This window comes from Mus musculus, chromosome 13, assembly GCF_000001635.26.
Source record: "Mus musculus strain C57BL/6J chromosome 13, GRCm38.p6 C57BL/6J".
Classification (NCBI taxonomy): domain Eukaryota; kingdom Metazoa; phylum Chordata; class Mammalia; order Rodentia; family Muridae; genus Mus; species Mus musculus.
In genome coordinates, this window is record NC_000079.6 from 52,531,466 (window position 1) to 52,546,037 (window position 14,572).

The following is a 14,572-nucleotide window of genomic DNA, read 5'->3' on the forward strand; positions in this document are numbered from 1 at the left end:
AGAATTCAAGCGTTTTAACAGGACAGGGCTCTGACATCACCTCTTTGGGTAAGCTTGGGGGACCACGCTGCTCAGCAGCTTTTCATGACCATTTCAAAGAATTAACAGAGAGAGAGAGAGAGAGAGAGAGAGAGAGAGAGAGAGAGAGAGAGAGAGAGAGAGAGAGAGAGAGAGAGAGAGAATATGCTGTACTGACATTTTGTAAGCGCTGGACAGGAACATCTACCTATATCATACTTGCACTCTATGGCTGGAGGAAACTCTTTTTTTCTTTTTTTATCCTTATCTTTGTCCTTTGGTGATGTGGTAAAAGAATTACAAAATGGGGCCTGTATCTTCTAAATTAGGCTTAGCTTACAGATTCTGTAAGCTATAATATAGTCACTTTTCTGTTTGGGTAAGTTCTGGAGTCCTGTAATTTCAGAGGATATAATCCTTTGAAGTTGGTTTGCAAAGCAAATCTCTGCCCTGCTATTCACAGGAAACATGTTTGTTTGTTTGTTTGTTTGTTTTGAAATCTTACCTAAGATATGCTTTCACTATTTACAGTTAAGATAACATCTTTGTTCCTTAGTTCAGCTTGACTCTGGCCTTAGTGCTATGGCTACTAAAATAAGAAGGGAGTAGACCATTTTTAACAAGGCCATTTGAGAGTGGCCTTCACAAATGTAGCCCTACTTTGAATATGCCTGTGAGCAGGAAGTCCACATGTCCACAGTCTCTCCATTATGAAGGTCTGTGTATGACTGTGGAGATGACTCAGTTGCTACAGGACTTGGGGAGCACACACAAGAATCCGAGCTTGATCCCATGCATGCAAAAAAAAAAAAAAAAATTAACATTTTGACATTCTTGTAATCCCAGAGTTGTAGAGCCAGAGACAGTATTAGGGGACAGCTCGCTCCATTTTTTTTCTTCCTTTTCCTAGTTAAACATAATGTTAGAACTTGATTTATTTGTATACTGTTCCCTAACTGTGTGTTTTTCTCTAATCATGTCCTAACATGAAGGCCACCTTGTCTTTTTTTTTTTTAAACTTGTTCTTCCTCTATAACTTTGTGATATATTCATCATAAATTGTTTCATGATATGTTCCAAGAATTGACTGACTCTGTCTTTTTCTAAACCTATTTTAATAAGGATTCTCCCTCCCTTCTAGCCTACCACCCACCAGAGGTAGTGGAAGAGAAAAGTTATGAGGACACAGGGGAAGTCAACCTATTTAGAAAGAGTTCTTGTGGGGTGGGAGAGGTGAGTCCAATCTTTGTTGTCATGGTATCCAGCAGTTCAGTCCAGTAGCAAACACCGAATACGAACCAGCAGCTGTAGTCAGTTCTCTCAGCAGACACTACATAAAAACCAGCAAGGGCAGTTCAGTGCAGAAGAAAGTGCAAGGCTCACCAAGGGGCTAGAGGCCTCTCAAGAAGTTCTTTGGCAATTTTCTATGACATCACCACATCAAGCGGGGCTCAGCAACACAGTGTAAGGCAAACCAATACGTGCTTGTTGTTAGCGAAGAACAGCAAGGCAGAACAGAGCAAACCAGTGCTCAAGGTCCAACTGTCTGTGGGGTCACATTTATATTCCTTCTGAACATTGTGTATCTTTTCTCCTATGTCTGCTATAGCAAAACATCCTTTCACCTGTGTCTGCTTCAGGAAAACAGTCTTTCACATGGCTGCTTTAGTAAAACACCTTTTCATCTGTGTGCCCCCAGCAAAACACCAACTGGCATGACTTTCCAAAGAAACCAAAAGTTTCCACTTCCACTGACCATAAAATGTCCCATGCTATGTTCTAATAACTGACTACAAATCCACAGTATGTTCTTGTCCTATGATGATAAAAACAACTGCAATGTTCTGCTTTGTAATAACTGGCTCCATTGCTATTTTTTTTAAAAAAGCCTCCTGTTCTAAGTTTGGACTGGCCATAAAAATAAGTTTTTACCTTGCCACAGTTTGGTGTTAACTCCTTGTTCTCAACACCATAACAACAGGAGCATCCTCATTCAGCCATCCTGGACAAATTGGTGTGTTCCAGATCAATGAGAGATCTTATGTTTTAAAAGAAAATGTTTGACACACCTGAGGTACAAAACTATTGGTTGACCTCTGTGGCCTCTACATGTCTTACCTGCTTGTGTGCACACACACACTAAGGAAGGAAGATAGATAGATAGATAGATAGATAGATAGATAGATAGATAGATAGATAGATAGATCTTTGTGATAATGGGGAAACTAACCCAGAAGAGTAAATCTTTATGTTGACCACGCTGCTGCTAAGTCTAAAAACTGAGAAAAACACCCAGGCTAACAAGCTAGGTTCCTGCTTGCCATGACAACTAAAACACGGGCTAAATGATGAAGTGAAACCTCAGATGTAAGCATTAGAGTGGAAAGACCAAAGAGGGAGAAACACTGAAGGCCAACGCCTGCTCCACTCCGGAAGCTGGAGCAGGGATCTTTCTGCAGAGCCCTGTGTTCAGCCATATCACCATTTTCTCTAAGAGTCTGGCACAGGGGCTCCGGATGCCCCCAGCTTAAGAAGGAACAACTAAAATGATTTTCCTAGCCTCTCTGTCACTTGTCATGAGCCCCTCCTCCTAGCAGCTAGTCTAAGATTCCTGTCAGCTGAGAATCAGAAATGCCAGCATTGCATAGTGAAGAACCTTTGCTGCTAAGGTTGCCAACATAGCAACCATATTCCTGTTCTACAGAGAAGAGCATTACAACCGCAGTGAACCATGTCAGGCCCAAACCTGCTTGCCCTTGTATGCAGTCTTCATCTTCCCTCAGATTCCTCCAGGGACCTAACAGACACAAGTACACCTTTGTTAACAGTCAAAGCCTCCGGTTTCCCTGTGATGCTGTGAGATGGAGTTTTACCCTCCAGGAGAGATCCTATCTGGCACCTCAGAGCCTTCCTGGGATCTTATATGAGTTTCTTAGCAAGCCTTGAGGTGTAGCTTCAGAAGCCACCGAAAGTGGCACATGTAGCAACTGCAAAGACACAGCATAGCGGCTCTCTCCCGAGCAGCCCATCCTGCTGCTCTAGGGTGTGCCTCATGCCTTCCCGCTAATTCTTGTTCTTACATTTGTCTAAAATGCTTAACAGACAGACAGACAGACCTCCTCTTCCTGATGGTCTGTCCAAAAATTCTTTCCTGCAGAGAGTTTACCAGGAAGCTGGGGGGGGGGGCGGCTGTGGCCAGAGGCAGAACGTAGCAAAGCATTGCCTTACCCCATGCTGCTGGCTCTGACACCCTGTCACTTCCTCCGATGCTCTCCTAAGGGTCTGTCCCCTTTGCTTCTGGCCCCTTTCCCTTCTCCGTCTATATATTCTGGTTATCAGGGCAGCTGTAAATATCTTAATCCAAGACTCCAGTCCAGCATGCTAAGTTTAAAAACAAAAACAAACAAACAAAAAAGGGCATATGCAGGTGCAGGTCTAAACCATTGTACCACATCACCCCAACGTTCATTTGAATAACATGGCCCTACCTTGGAACTTCACCCTCAGAATCCCCCTTTAATTGAGATACCCTCACACACACCCCATAATGCCCTTCCTTTGAGAGGAGAAGCTTCCAGCAATAGACTTCTTGCAACAGTCACAAGCATCAGAATTACTGGAAAGAGTGGAAAGAAAAGGATTCTCTCTCTCTCTCTCTCTCTCTCTTTCTCTCTCTCTCTCTCTCTCTCTCTCTCTCTCTCTCTCTCTCTTCATTAAATGCCATGAATATAGAATCTGTGACTTAATTAAGTCTGAGATAGGATTTGTGGTAATGGGACTGGTGCTTAGAGCAGGGGGTCTATGGAAGGGATGTTCCACCATGATGCAGAACCAGATAACAGGTGATGGTGGCTTCTCTATGCTGGGGAGGAAGAAACAGTTCCTCTCTCACATGTGCAAAGGAAAAATGGTATAGCCTACCAATACGGTGTCAAGATTTTGAGAAAGCCCCACCCTTCTTCAAAGATTGCTGCAGAGTGTTGGGGTAGATATGAAAATGGTTCTATACCTCCTCCTCTTCATCCTCCTCTTCCTCCTTCTCTTCATCCTCCTCCTCCTCTTCATCTTCCTCCTCCTCCTCCATTTTGCTCTTACAACTTAGGACTTACCCTTAGCCAATGCTCAAGTTTTCAGAAGGCACAGTTTCTCCCCACAACCAAACATGCATGGCTTGAGTTAAGGAGGACTCTGGGCAGGTACAGTCCCCTCCAGAAATCTGGGCCGACGAAGGCCTCCTCTGAGGCACCTCAGTACCACTATCGCCCTCTGCTGGCCATCTTTGATTTCTGTACAAACGACTCTGCACTAGTCTGTATGAGGGCTATCAACTGACCCCTGGGTCTATAGCATGCTGGTAATTACCAGCAAGAAGTGATGCTCAACTCTAATGAGAGGGCATAAACTGCTGAGGAGAGAAGAGCCATGAGCTGCTGAACAGGGACACTTGTGGGTCTAGAGACAATGTAAGTCTGATGCTGTTCTCCAGAAGTCTGCCCTCTTTTTATAACTTTTTCCTAAGATGGGGTTTTCAGTGCCAGCAGCCTCAGGAACTATGGGAAATTGTTCTAATTATACGTGCAGGGCTTCCGCTGTGGCCAAGTGTTCACCACACGCACAAAGTTCCATCCCAGCCCTACATAAATGGGGCATGCTTGTGTGTACCTCTCAACCCAGCACTGGAGTGCTGGCGGCAGGAGGATCAAAAGTTCAAGGTTATTTTGGTCACATACTGAGTTTGAAGTCAGCCCATGCTATGTGAGATCCTAGGGGCTACAGTAGCAGGACTGAAAAGAGGGAGGGAGGGAGGAAGGGAGGGAGAGAGGAAAGTAGGTAGGTAAGTGAGCACATTGTAGCTTCTCCTCAGATACATTGAAACAGACTCTGAGGCCGGCTACAGCATTCATAGCCAACAACCTCCAGTGTTCCTGATGCACAGCAAAATTTTAAATACATTGAATACAAGTTCATCTTTTCAGAACTATATCTCTCCACAGATACACATTAGCATATCTCCCTAAAAAAATACAAACAAACAGAAATGTTGCAAGATACCATCTTGAGAGAATGTGCTCAGGGCAGAGGCTCTCTCATGCCCTGGTGATGTGTCTGGAAGGAAGAACTCAACAGATTCTCACAGCATCACGGTAGCTGGCAGCTGTCCCCGCAGCCCTCCAATGCTAAGGTTTTACCACATACGAGTTGAGGATTCTGCTTCTCAGAAAACATCACTGCTCTTCCCAATCCTTCCAGATGAGCCCTGGTGTGCCTTTGCCCAGAACAACTGTGTCCATTTTCATTCCACTATCCGGGGAGGAGCCAGGCCTTGCAAGCCAAAGCATGAGCTCTGCTTAGCAGAGAGCTCAGTGCATCAGGGAGAGACACAAAGGCTTCCTCCAGATAGGGAGAAGAAAACAAAGAGGTCTCTTTGAGTTTCATCTTAAGTTCACTGGCTCCACAGTAAGATCTCTCAAACTGGGCTGGCCAACCAGAGCTGGCCCACATTGTGGCAAAGGAGCTACTTCTGCATGTGTGTTTCCTCTGTTCTTGGGATGTCATCTCAGGCAAAGTGCCTCTCTTTGGCAGAGGGCAATGCCTAGGGAAGGGACAGGAGCAGCTTATTCTGCACAAATGTCCTATGCTGGGGCCAGTGTGCTCAGTTTTGAGTGGCATATGTTGTGTCCGTGACAGTTCTCAAGGTTGGTTTGTAGAGGACAGTGGCTACAGCCAAATGGTTTCTGGGGTGAGTCTCTTTGCTGAGAATAAAGGGGGCTAGCCCTAATTCTGTATTTTTAATTATCCCCTTGGGCTCAGTCCAACCACACTGGATGCTTTTAAGTCTAATGAGGGTTCTGGATGCCTTATCCTGATCCCCCTTGGATATTATGTGTTCCAGTTAGAAGGAGGCACCACACTGGCACGCTCCTTTCAATCTTTACAGTTTATCCAAGCTCCACAATGCTAAAACTGGCATCTGTTCTCTGTCACCTGGGGAGTTCCTTGTCCCTACCTCATGTGAGGTTATTCAGGTCCACCTGAAGTATAGGTAGAAACATAGTCAGGGACATAGGCATCTGTGATGGTTAACCTTGATTGGCAAGTAGATGGGATTTAGAGTCACCATGGAAACAAACCTCTGTGTGTATCTGTAGATGAAGTTGGAAAGACCCCACCATGAATGTGGGTAGCATGGGGTCCTGTGCTGAGTAAAAAGGAGAAAGTGAACTCTCCGCCAGCATCCATCTCTTCCTGCTTCCTCACTACAGACCCAATGTGACCAGCTGCCTCACAGGCCTGCTATCACACATTCTTCACCATGGTGGACTATACTGGGGAGCTATGAGCCAAAAGGAACCCTTCCTTCAGCTGCTTTCCTCTGGTATTTTGTCATAGCAATAAGACAAGTAACATGCACGCGCACGCGCGCGCGCGCGCACACACACACACACACACACACACACACACACACACGCACGCACGCACGTGAATATAGCAAGCCTCACCTGACCGCCTTGTGTAAGGATGAGCTGTTTCGAACTGTGATAGTTTGGTCTTCCATCTCTACGACACAATGTTTAACGAGACAACTTAAAAGAAGATGTATTCCACAGTCCATCCGGGCAACCAAGGCATTGAAGAACATCTCACTTCCGGTTAGACAGGAAGCAGCAAGGGGTAATGCCTGCACCCTCCGGGGCTCACTCCTGCTTTCCTGTTTTATTTCATGTGGGTCTAGGGGATGGTTCTACCCACATTTGGGGGTGGGGTTCCCCATGAACAACAAAGTGTCTACCAATACAGAGATACTTAAGTCCCTGCTTCAAGGATATATAGGGACGCCCAGAGTTTCTTGTTTTCTAGGTGCTTCTCAGTCCAATCAAGTTGACCAATGACCAGGATTACCCATCCCCACACCCCGGATAAGGTAGTGACTCAGTCGGGTTTTATCTGGACACGGTATTGTGGATTCAGTTGGGAGAGGTCGCACAGATGTTGGGTGGGCCTTCGCTTTGGAACCAGAGTGTTGCTCCAGACACCTGCCCTCAACTCACAAAGAGGAAGTGGTGAAACAGATGTTATTTTCACACACAAATTCAAATACAAGCAGGGACGAACCCTTCTTGGAGAGGCAAAGCCAGGCCAGCTAGGAAGAGAACAGGAACAACGGAGCATGTGCTGCAGCGCTCAGGAACTATGGTTCCAGGAAGATATCCACACATTACAAACACAGCTCAGACAAGAGTAAGCCTTGTGATTAAATTACAGGATCAGGAGAGGACATGGCAGAATTCTGAGGTCCTTTCGTCATGTCAATAGTCAGGAAGCCTTGCTCAACAGCCACAACTCATGAAACTGAGAAGGCTAGAGAGGTAGCTCAACATGTAACGACGCTTGTTGTTCTTGCAGAGGCTCAGCATTCAGTTCCCAGCATCCATGCCGGGCAGCTTGCAACTACCAGTAATTCCAACTGGGGCAGGGTATCTTTCGCCCTCTTCTGGTCTCTGTGAGCGCTGCACTCCTGTGCTCACACTGCACCCTCCCCCACACATACACATAATTAAATATAAAGCTAATTTTTAAAGAGACAGAAATTAAGGCTTATGTCCTTTTTCTAAATAAACCAGTCAAGTAGCCAAAGGAAAGATTCAAATTTTTCAAGAAGAAATCAGATACAAACAAGGAGCCAGAAGCACTCAATGCACACAGATCAAAGGGCGTTAAAAATAAACTTGCAGACAAAAACCTAACCATTGGGACTGTACCATGCTTGTGATGCCAATAGACAGAACCATAGCTAATGAAAAAGAAAGATAAGTAACTCTTTCCCATTGAAAACGGCTTGACTCACCCATGTTGCCAAGCGAAGGACTAGGGTAAAGAGAAAGCTGAGAGCCAGGAAACACAGTGCACACACAGGCATCAGAGAACAAGATGCACCCCATGAAGCAGTGATCCAAGGCAGGCTTGGAGTCAGGCAGACAACAGTCTCCTTCGGGTATATACCTTGTAGTATAGAGATGCAAGTTTCCAGTCTGGAAATCACTCATGGGTGGGTGGAGGGAGCCTGGCAGAACAGAGGGAACCCAGAAGGTAGGCGAAAAAGGATTTTGGAAGGTGCTGAGGTGCCTTTACTAAGACCCACATCTCCCTGAAGATGCTCCTGCCCACAGTTCTGCCTCAGGCTTCTGGCAGCTCTGCAGCCATCTGTCAGTCAGAACGGTACCCAGGGAGAAACCACTGATTTCAGACCTCTGAGTCTGCCCCAGCCCGGCCATGTGGAAAACCACTATGGCCCAGCCTGGGCGTGTAGGGGGCCATTGTGCCTCAGCATCAGAGACATGGAGCTGTACACATAAGCCTACCAGCCAGGCCAGCTTCGGCCATTTGTAGAGCTGATAAGCTTGTGAACTTTGTATGAGAACTAACCCTAAGATATCTCCAGGCCAATGAAAGAAGCAGATCCCTTGTGATGGTACCCTGGGGTAGCAAAGTCTGAGGGGGATGGAGGAGGCAGAGGATAATGAGTCTAAGGCTACTCCTAGCTATACCTTTACCACTTTACCAGAGAATGGTGATGCATGATTGTAATGCCAACAGTCGGGAGGTGGAGACAGGAGGATCAGGAGTCCAAGGGCATCCTTAACAGTCTAGTGCATTCAAGGCCTGCCTGGCTGTAAGAAACACTGTCTCCAACAAACAAACAAACAAAAAAGGGTAGACAGAGCCAAGATAATCTTTAGAGGACTTCCAAGAAGAGCCACGGTCCTGAGTGACAAGAAGACCGGGGAAGCATGAAGAGGACAGGGTAGCAAGGCTCCAAGCTATCCACCATGAAGCTATCTCCTCACAGCCATTGAAGCAACAGTTGCACCCAAGTAGCACTCGGCAGAAAGGCAGAAAGGTTATCCAGAAACACCTACAGCAGATGCACAGGACCTGGGCACAGAGGAGGCCTGAAGCAGTCACTCTCCAATCTGACTGGGTACCTTCAGCCCAACGTTGAAGCCCTGGTTATGAGATAACATACCGAATGTTCTGTGTAGGGTAGATGCTTGGCAAAGGCTATGTTGTGATTAATCCTTTAAGAAAGCAGGCTAAGCCAGAATCTACAACTTCATCTCTGAGCCTTTAACACTGAGCATACAGGCTCTGGGACTTGGAGAGCCTAGCAATTCAGCTCATCTCTACTTACTTAGGACCAGAGAAGAGAAAAGGCCACTGACTCACCACGTTGAGAGTCAGGTGTTTAAGGACCCAGTGGCAGAAAACACAATTATGGCAGAAAATATATGCATACAATATACACATATGCACATCTATACACATATGCATGTATACAAACAGGCACTCACACATTCACAGATGCATATACACAGACAAATGAAGATAGATAGATAGATAGATAGATAGATAGATAGATAGATAGATAGATAGATCCAGACATGTGTGTACACACATATAGATACACATACACATACATGCACAGACACACACATTCACACACATCCATCTGTGTACATGTACACATAAACACCTGCATGTACACATGTACAGATGCACACAGAAACATGCATACATATCCATGCATGTACACATATACATATGCACATATACACATGCATACATATTCACACATGCACACATTCATATACACACACATGTGCAAATACACACTCAACAATGCAAGGCCACAGAATTGCTGCTTTGCCGTGGGCACACTGGATTGCCTTTGCCTTGTGCATTATTAATGGCCCATGAAACACCCACTGACTTCATGATCTGTCAATGGAAAATACACTCAGCAATTGTGGGCCTCCAGGATCCAGCAATGTGGCTGTGGCTCTTTCCATGGAAGAGCTCAGATAAATGCAAGTATAATCTCCTGTGTCCTAACAAAGGTGTCTGGGTAGGAGAAGCGAGGATGGTTAATCTATGTCACTGCTCTAAGATCAAAGATCTGAGCCAAGGAATGCCAAATGCAAATTGGGCAGCCCAGAACACTGCTCTGACCTTCAGTGGTCAGTGGGGCTGAGTTATACTGGCACCAGTGTCTCAGGTGCCAGCTGCTGGCTCCCTTTGGCTAGCTTGTGTGGTTAGCCACAGCCTGCCTAGCATGTCCCCTTCCAGCCAGGCCTCATCCTCTGCTTCTCTGCGCCAGAATTACCAGTGGCTTCCCACATGGAATGTGCCTTTAACCAACTTTGGAACAGCCCATGTTAAATCCTTTTTTTTTTTTTCATTTTTTTAAAAACTTTGCTTCAAGTAACAGAAAGAAAAATATTTAAAAGCTGACTAGCATTCAAACTCTGTATTAGTGGAAACAACTAGACTGACAGCTCACAGAACAAGACAGCCATCTGCCTGGCTTCAGTGACAGAGGCCTGAAGCTGAGCTGCAGCTGCTTCTGTGGCTGAAGCTTTACCTACACCGGGGCATCTCTGTTTGGGAGGAGGCTTTGGTTGGCTTAGCTCTTCTAAGCTGTGTGCAAAAAGTCCATCTTATAATGACGCTTCTGGCCAGAGATCAGACGAGAGAGGCAGAGAGCCTGCCCTCTCCTGCCTCTAGCACCCTGACGGCATAGAGGTGCCTGGAGCCTGTCCTCTTTCTTCTCCCCAGCAGCCTGCCTCTTGCATCCTACACTAGTCTTGGGCATCCATACAGCTAATAAGCCCCCCCACCCCGCTCCCCCTGAGGAGAGCTCCTGGTAATTACAGCAGCTTCAGCCAACCCCTCTTGGCGGTAGCAGAGAGGAACGGAGAGAAATGTTGAGACTTGCCCCATCCTCTGCTTTGCTTGGTCATTGTTCTAACATGCTTAGAATCTTGATGGAATTTCATGACACCTCCCCATGCAGAAGGTTATCCAATGATGTCTCCCTGTGCTAAAATGAGCACCAGGAACAGAGAGGAGAAGTAACTTGCCCCAAAGCCAACCAGCTTGTAAACGTGGGGCTTAACCACTGCGTGAAAACAACCCTCGGGGCACATTTGAGCTTACGTTAGCACTGCTGGTATTGAAAGCATTTTCCCCTGTCTCCTCTGCCACCCAACACCTTCAAGACAGAGAGCAGAACTTGAGGATGTTTGTAGGCTAGAAGCAGAGTTGTGGGTGTTATAGGAGTTTCATGAGATTGGCAGGAGGCTCAAGAGTCTTAAAGACTCTAGAGAAGAAGGTTGGCCTGACCCCTCCCTGGAGCCCCTTTCCCCCAAGTGTGGGTTTTAAAAATACCCAGGAAGGATATAGATTATTTGCCTGAGTGAAGCCCATGCTATTCTGATCCGTTTATCTGTCCCACTCTTTGTCATCTAAAATGTCACATCTTCTAGACCAACCACAAACCACATGACCACACTGCCCATGCTGAAGGCGCTCGGCCACAGCCCCCTGTCCCCTGTCTCTGCAGCCTGGGCTGGGCAGTGAAGTGAGCAGTGAGGAGATAGAAGCATCTTCACTTCAGAAAATGGAAGTGTCAGTGGGTATGAAAAGCCCCGTGTCAGCAGGTCAAGCACTGACTGAGAGGGAGCTGGCAGATCCCCCTCCTCTGCAGCATTTGCTCAGCGGGCACACAGCTGGATGCCAGGACTGGGCAGAAGCTATCACCTAAGGAGGCCTGCAGAAGACTCCCCTCCCATGGGTTCCCTAGCCTCACTTTAAGTTATGGTGAGCTGGGGGTGTAGCACAGTTGGCAGAATCCTTGCCTGCTATGCGCAGGGGCCTAGGTTCGATTCCCAGCAACACCAAAACCAGGTAGGGCAGGGTATGCCTGCCATCCCAGCATGGAAGAGCATCAGGAGGGTGAGAAATGCAGGGCCATCCTCTGCTGGCTGTGGAGTTCACGACCAGCCTAGGATCTGTGAGATCCTATAAGAGGAATGGAAGAAGGAAGGGAAGAAAGAAAAAAGAGTGGGAGGGAGGGGGAGAGAAAGGGAGGGAGGGAAGGAGAAAAGAGGAAAGAGGAAAAAGAGGAAAGAAAGAAAAGTAGCAGGGGTGGGGAAGATGCTGTACATGGTGAATTCTTTTGCCAAGAAAAGACTGGAGTGTCGGGCATGGAGCCGCTGGGACCTCCGATGGGAGAATGTGGACACTGCCTGCTTGCCTGTGCACTGCGCTCCTGAGCAGAAAGTTTTGTTTTGACTCGGCGCTGAAAACGGGTGAACCTGGCATCTGAAAGACCAAGGTTTTCCATCACAAACCATACCTGCTGTTATTTTAACGGACATAAAAGTTATTGATACATTTTAATATTTTCACATTAAAACTGAGCCGTCCTCACAGGCAAAGGGAGACACCAAAAATAAAAGTAAGAAGTCACCTGTGGTATGTTACTGTATCCTTATCTTCTTAGAGGAGTAATGGACAAACTAAAATTGGACGTAGCTGGAGGCTGACATTGTGCTATCTTGGCATGCATGTTTGTTAGAGATGATTTATGCAGTTTCATCATTAATAGGTTACTTCACATGTGAACCATGCGTGTGTGTGTGTACTTAATACCTACAGTCCAGCTACCATACATTATTTTTAACTGTCATCGTCCTAATGTCTCACAGACTGGAATTGCTGGCCTGTCACTGTCACTTTGTTAAATAAATTTCCAAACACATGAATGCTCCATTCTATCACATCTGTACACACATATACCTGCACATACAAGTGTACGCACATACATGCACATAAATGTATGTGTACTAATATACATATACACATGCACACACACGCACCTCATGGTCTTTCATTAGAAATAATGATAGAAAAAAAACATTTTGTTGTTTCCTTATGATGGCATTAAACATTACCACTAGGTCACATGGCCTGTGTAATAATGGAAGATGCCTTTCTAACTAGCAAATTATTTCCTCCAGTTACACAGCGACATTGAGACCCTGGCAATTCATCTCCGTGGATTATTTTATTAACTGGGCCAAGTTCTTTTTCTTGGCTACAGTTCACTAAACAAAGCCCTGCCCTCTTCTCAGGGACCAGGCCATAGACTTGTAAAGCATCAGTCATGTAGACAGAACAGCATGTTTTGAAGAATCTGGCTCAGTGGTTGCTCTAGAATTAGTCAGTGCAGACACTCTGTGTGTGTGTGTGTGTGTGTGTGTGTGTGTGTGTGTGTGTGGTGGTGGTGGTGGTACATAGTTTGAATGTTCTGTGTGACCAAGGTAAGTTGTGGGTACAATATGTGGTGTGTAGAATGTGATTTTGTGTGCGGCATGTGTTAGGTACATATGGTACAATATGTGTTCTGTATTATGTATATATATAGTTTGTACAGGGTGACTGCCATGTTGACTTTTCCTGGGGGGACAGGCACAAATATCTATTCTAAGAAACCAATAACAGACTGGAGTAATGATCCCACCAAAGTCCATCCTGGCAGACCAGTGAGTTTATAGAGGTTACTTACAGAGCATGGAGAAGTTACATATAGGATGGATAGGGCTACTTACAGAAGTATAGTGTGTCAAGGGCAGCTGTACCCAGCCTGGATAATGACCCACACAGCCTGCCCCTGGAGCTCCAGATGCCCTGGAGTGTAAGAGAGTTGAGTCTCTTAGTCTCCTTGGCAGTTATTACTGATTGCACACCTTGATGGCCCTTGTAGCATGTTGTTTCTACTACCCCGCTTTAAGCTCTGGGTGGACTGCACCACCAGCCCCCACCCAGGTTCCCTTGCATCGGTGGATGAGAGATATGCAGATTCCCAGTCAAAGCATCAGACCACCCCCTGTGAGTCTTGTTAGTTTCAGGACTTTCCTAAGATTTGAGAATCGTTTTGCTTCCTGGGTCTCATGAGTCTCTTCCTTCCATCCCTCTAGGATGGGATGTTTCCCTGTGGAGAAAATCGCTACACAACAGTGGTGTCTTTTTTTTTTTTTTTTTTTTTTTTTTTTGATTTTTTGAGACAGGGTTTCTCTGTGTAGTCCTGGCTGTCCTAGAACACACTCTGTAGACCAGGCTGGCCTCGAACTCAGAAATCCGCCTGCCTCTGCCTCCCAAGTGCTGGGATTAAAGGCGTGCACCACCACTGCCCGGCAACAGTGGTGTCTTAAGTCAGGGTTTTATGTCTGGGACAAAACACCATGTCCAGAAAGCAAGTTAGGGAGGAAAGGTTTATTAGGCTACACTTCCAGATCACAATCCATCATTGGAGCAAGTCAGGACAGGAACTCAAAGAGGGCTGGAACCTGAGGCAGGACCTGATGCAGAGGTCATGAAGGGATGTTACTTATTGGCTTGGTTCCCCTCGTTTGCTCAGATTGCTCTCTTATAGAACCCGAGACCATCAGCCCAGGAATGGCACCACTTACCATGGGCTGGACCCTCCTCCCTAGATCACTAATTGAGAAAATGCCTTACAGCTGGATCTCATGGAGGCATTTCCTCGAGGGAGGCTCCTTTCTCTGTGATAACTCCAGCTTGTGTCAAGTTGAATACCAAACCAGCCAGTAAAGACAGTGTATCCCATACTCATTATGTATGTGTGGTAGGCATGTGTATATATGCTCAGAGAGTGTGTGAGTGTGTGCCCCCTCCATTCGTGTCTCCCCCA